General features: G+C 41.2%; 1 pseudogene; it reads right to left on the bottom strand.

Annotated features, from left to right (window-relative positions):
* Positions 1–503: 503 nt before the first annotated feature.
* LOC115944644 (aminoacyl tRNA synthase complex-interacting multifunctional protein 2-like) lies at positions 504–5,795 on the bottom strand (annotated as a pseudogene).
* Between the last annotated feature and the right edge of the window lie 6 nt (positions 5,796–5,801).

The raw sequence follows: 5,801 nt of genomic DNA, 5'->3' as shown, positions 1-5,801 counted from the left end.
AAGGCAAACGCTTAACTGACTGAGCCACACAGGCGCCTCCCCCCCCACCCCCCCCGTTTAACTTTTTGAGGAACCACCAAACTGTTTTCTGTAGTGGCTGCACCATTTAACAAATACTTTCCTTTTTTTTTTTTTAAATTGTTATAGCCATCCTAGTGGGTATGAATGGTATCTGACTGTGGTTTTGATCTGCATTTCCCTAATGATTAATGATGATGTTTCATGTGCCGATTGGACATTTGCATATCTTCTTTGGAGAAATGTTTATTCAAGTCCTTTGACCATTTTTGAACTGGGTATTTCTTTTTTTTTTTTTAAAGATTTTATTTATTTATTTGTGAGAGAGAGAATGAGAGACAGAGAGCACGAGAGGGAGGAGGGTCAGAGGGAGAAGCAGACTCCCCGCTGAGCAGGGAGCCCGATGCGGGACTCGATCCCGGGACTCCAGGATCATGACCTGAGCTGAAGGCAGTCGCTTAACCGACTGAGCTACCCAGACGCCCGAACTGGGTGTTTCTTAACTCTTAACTAGGGGAACTAGTTCTTAGAACACCCAAGCTTTTTTTTTTTTTCTTTTTTAACCTCAGAACTTTTGCTTAGGCTTAGAACGTTTCTTTCCATTGCCCTTTGTCCACAGCTGCTCCTCACACTTCAGTCCTTCAAGTCTCCCCAGACATTCCTTCCCTGATCATCCTATCTGGAAGCCTTATTATTTCTAATTATAGAACCATACTTAAGCACTTCTCAAAATCTATAAATTGTTTTGTCTATATGTTTATTTACTCTTTCTCACAGTAGCATGTTAAGTTCCCTGAAGGTATGGTATTTTGTCTTTTACATCAATGAGCACAGAGCCTGGCATCCAGTAGATGCTTAATAAATATATGATTAATGAATGAGGGAAAGTTTTACATAAGGATACAGAAGCCTAGAACCTCACGTTCAGTACCAGATGCAGTAACACCTGATGACTGCAGCTGGCCATACTAAATAAATAAAAATCCCTCTTCAAACTTACTGCCAAAACACAGAATATCATTGACATTTTTCCTCAGCTTGGTTGAGTTTTAAAAACACCTGTGCTCCTGGCAATAAAGGGATATGTGTGTTGTGTAGGATCATATTTATACAGGTATTTTCTAGACCTGTCTGCTGAAAGGGCCTAAAAACAATGATACTCCAGTAGCAATCAGTCCATCTAATGTCAAGATCTTGGTTTTTCTAAATACCATTCCTACAATAAAAGGAAGCAAAGCTCCCTGGAGAAATAGTTGGTTCCCGAATCGGGGCAGGAAAAATAAAATATGAGCCTGGAGCATCCTGAGGTAACTGAAAGTAAAGGAGGAGTCAAAAATGATGGGGGTACGTGTCACAAGCACACAAGAGCCAATTAAAGGAGTCCCAGTGGCCACATCTAGAATATGAGAAGTAAAATATCCCTAAACCCAAACTGACAGATAATGGGTGAGAAGGGACAGTTCTTCCTTATGGGATTGTAATTCCTTTTAATTAATAGATACAGAAGGAATGATGGAAACAGAAGTCACCATTAGGCACACAACACAGTAATAATTGTCACAGGCAAGAACCACCAAACAATTCTAAAATTAGTGGGCTAAAGTACTATAAGAAACAGGATATTTAGGGGCACCTGGGTGGCTCAGTCGGTTAAGTGTCCGACTCTTGATTTCGGGTCAGGTCGTGATCTCAGGGTGGTGATATCAAGCCCCATTTGGGCTCCACGCTCAGCTGGAGATTCTCTCTCTCTCTCCCTCTGCCCCTCCCCGCCCCCACCCACTTTCTCTAAAATAAATAAATCTTTAAAAGGAAGGAAGGAAGGAACGAACGAACAGGATATTTAGAAAGTCTTAAAGTATGTCCCCATAGGATATTCATTAATTACAATAGGAAAGATAGTAACTTTATAGTGGAGAAGCCTGGGAGACACCACCTTAACCAAGTGATTGAAATTAAATCACCAGTAACAACGCACCTATCTTCTGACATGAATAACTGAGGACACAAGATCACTTCTGTTGCCCAAGATATATAACCTCAGTCTAATCATGAGAAAATATAAGGCAAATTCAAATTTAGGGACATTCTACAAAATCACTGCTAGTATACTTCAAAAGTGTCAAGGTCATGAAAGACAAAGACTGAGAAACTATCTCAGGTTGGAGGAGACTAAGGAGGAGTAAATGCAATGTGAAGTGAAAACCTGAACCAAAAGAAGAACGTAAGTGGGAAAGGAAAACTGCCGAAATTTGAATATACAGATTAGTTATTATTATTATATCAGGGTTCATTTCCTGGTTTTGGTTATTATAAACTGTACTATAGTTAGGTTTTTAAAGAAAAATTTTTAAAGATTTTACTTATTTATTTGAGACAGAGAAAGAGAGAGAAAGCACAAGCAGGGAGGAAGGTTAGAGGGAGAGGGAGAAGCAGACTCCCTGCTGAGCAGGGAGGCCGATGAGGGTGCTCGATCCCAGGACCCTGAGATCATGAGCTGAGCTTTAACCGACTGAACCACCCAGGCACCCCAAGAAATTTTATTTATTTATTTGAGAGAGAGAGAATGAGAGAGAGAGCGCACATGACGGGGGGAGGGTCAGAGGGCGAAGCAGACTCCCTACCAAGCAGGGAGCCCGATGTGGGACTTGATCCAGAGACTCCAGGATCATGACCTGAGCCGAAGGCAGTCACTTAACCAACTGAGCCACCCAGGCGCCCAAGAAATTTCTTTTTACTTATTTATTTACTTATTTGACAGAGAGACACAACACAGAAAGAAAGGGAACACAAGCAGGGGGAGTGGGAGAGGGAGAAGCAGGCTTCCCGTGGAGCAGGGAGCCCGATGCGGGGCTCGATCCCAGGACCCTGGGCTCATGACCCGAGCTGAAGGCAGACGCTTAAGGACTGAGCCACCCAGGCGCCCCAAGAAATTTAATACAATGCTCATTGATGCTTGATGACTGGCTTAAGTGAAGACTTTGATTTTAGTACAAGTCACTTTATCAACAATACGCATGAAACAGCACTCTCCTTAAAATCTAAAATCAGTTACTGAGATTCACTTAAGGAGCTCGGGGGCAGTATTAAAGGGGCCAGGTTCTCACAGGCCCTTATCCGTCTCTGCACGTTGGCTGGCACTGTCACACAGCAGCCTCCCGTCTGCCAGGGCACAGACCACAGCACAACATCTGCCACCAGGAGTTCGGTCCCAACAAGTCAGGATGCTCTTTCCAAGAGCAGAGTTCACAGAGTCAAACACAGTGGCTTCTTCTTTACTGCTTCCCTGTTCTGTTCTGTAAATTTTAAGATTTATTTATTTGAGAGAGCGCATGGCATGAGCAGGGGGAGGGGCAGAGGGAGATAGAGAGAGAATCTCAAGCAGACTCCCTGCAGGGCATGGATCCTGGACATGGGGCTCGATCTCAGGACCCTGAGATCATGACCTGAGCTGAAACCAAGAGTCAGATGCTTAACCAACTGAGCCAACCCAGGAGTCCCTACCTACTGCTTACCTCTTTTAACTGAAAAATAGCTATTTCTACCCAGGTATCTACAACGGTTAAATTTACAGCATTATGCTTTTGGCCAAACAGAAGAAAAAGTGTGCAATGTTCCTTTCTCCTTTGAAGACAGACATGATTTGGCCACTGAACTTCATCTGAATCTTTGGCACCTTCTTCCACATTAGATTAAAACCCAGCTGATATTCATGACAGGGCTGTTTTTTAGTCGGCTCGCCAAAGCACTTAAGAAGGCTTTCTGGCACACTGTTGACTGCTGAATGCATGAGAACAGTGGACAGGACCCTGTAGTGGTAACAGAGCAGCTGGGACAGCACAAGAGGCAGGGGAGGTGGGGTCTGTGTTAATCATGATCTTTCAGTGCCCTTGTCTTTCAATGCCCCATAATCTTTTTCAAGCACTAAATTTAAGTCCCAGGCATTGGCTGATAAAGCAGTAGGCTCATCAGCTTGGATTATGCTGGTTACATCCAAGTTCACATCTAGTATCTCAATCATTTTGGAGCAACCATTAACTGCAGCTTTCAATTCATACAGACATTTTTAAATATCTTGGTGGGACTCAAGAGCTTGAAGAGATGGGTCAGACTTCCTGCACATGGTCTACAACCAGGTAAGGAAAGATGCATCACTTTATGATAGGGCTTTACCTGGTACACCGGCATCACGGGAGCATTAGAGGAAGCTGGGTATACAGGAACTCTAATTTTTTTTTTGCAATTTTTCTATAATTTTAAATTTATTTCAAAATAAAAAAACAAAAGCCTTGTGCTGTTGGGTTTTCATATATATGAACTGGACCAATAATAGCTTCCATTTTCTTTGAATAAATTGGGCTTCATTTGACTTAATAAGAAAGGATCAAATTTTGGTTTAACTGTATATTTGAGAACATACACTTATTTTTCCTAGTAAAAATGTAGCCCGAGGAAAGAAAATAGATACTAATGATTTGCTATGGTTTTTAAAGACTTCTGTTCCCCAGTCTGAGAGAAAGTTGCAGGGAAAAACTGAACCAATGCTAGGGACAATCCTTCCCTGAAAGGCACCTTGAGATTCAAACTTGTCCCAGTTCTGGTGGTTGTGATTTAGAAAACATTTCTCTGGAGCCAGGGCTCAACTTCCTTTTAAGAGATTTTTTTTTTTCCTTAGCATGACTCCATGAGCTAACAGGGCTTATAGTTCTCTATCTGGTTTTGGCATATTTATAGCAGAAGATTTGGCCATGAATGTGTTGAGTGTGGAAGAGTAGGCGGCTGAAGCTGCATTTATAAAGCATTTGTAACTGTTGTTCTTAGCCACTTAGAGACAGCAATGTGTTTGATTCTGGCTTCTCTCTCCTTTTACAGGCTTAGAATATTCCTTCAAATTCAATATTCTTCTGGTTCTGTTTTGAAAACAGTAGCAAATAGACCATCGAGTTCAAAATTACACAATGGACTTGAATATACATTTCTCCAGAGAGATACACAGATGGCCAACAGCACATCAATATCATTAATCATTAAGAAAATGCAAATCAAAACCACAATCAGATACCACTCATACCCACTAGGATGGCTATAATAATTTTTTAAAAAAGAGGAAAGTACATGTTGGCAAGATGTGGAGAAACAGGAACATTCCCAGTAAGAATATCAAATGGTGTAGCCACTACAGGAAACAGTTTGGTGGTTCCTCAAAAAGTTAAACAGGATTACCATACGATCCAGCAATTCCAATCCTAGCTATGTACCCAAAAGAACTGAAAACAGGATCTTTAAAACAAAAACAAAAAAACTCTCTTTCTCCCTCTCTCAAAACAAATAAAGTCTTAAAAAAAAAGAAGAATTGAAAACAGGGACTCAAATGATGCTTATAAGCTAATATTCACAGAAGCATTATTCACAATAGCCCAAAGTGGGAACAACCCATGTGTCCATCACAGATGAATGGATAAACAAAATGTGATACATATTCCCAGTGGAATAGTATTCAGCCATAAAAAGAAATGAAGTTCTGATACAGGCTACAGAATGGGTGAATCCTGGAAACATTATGCTAAGGGAAATAAGCCAGACACAAAGGGACGAGAATGACATGATTCCACTTATATGAAATGTCTACGATAGGCCTGTTTGTAGAGACAAAGTAGGTTAGAGGTTACCTGGGGTTCAGGTGAGGGAGAAAGGGGGAGTTATTATTTAATGGGTACAGATTTTTTCTTTGAGGTGATGAGAAAGTTCTGGAAATAGATAATGATAATCATATACAACATTGTGAA

Source organism: Leptonychotes weddellii, unplaced genomic scaffold (genome assembly GCF_054177405.1).
Source record: "Leptonychotes weddellii isolate Sample4059 unplaced genomic scaffold, ASM5417740v2 HiC_scaffold_12045, whole genome shotgun sequence".
Lineage (NCBI taxonomy): Eukaryota > Metazoa > Chordata > Mammalia > Carnivora > Phocidae > Leptonychotes > Leptonychotes weddellii.
The sequence above is the reverse complement of the archived record's forward strand: the minus strand, read 5'-3'. Positions and strand labels throughout refer to the sequence as shown.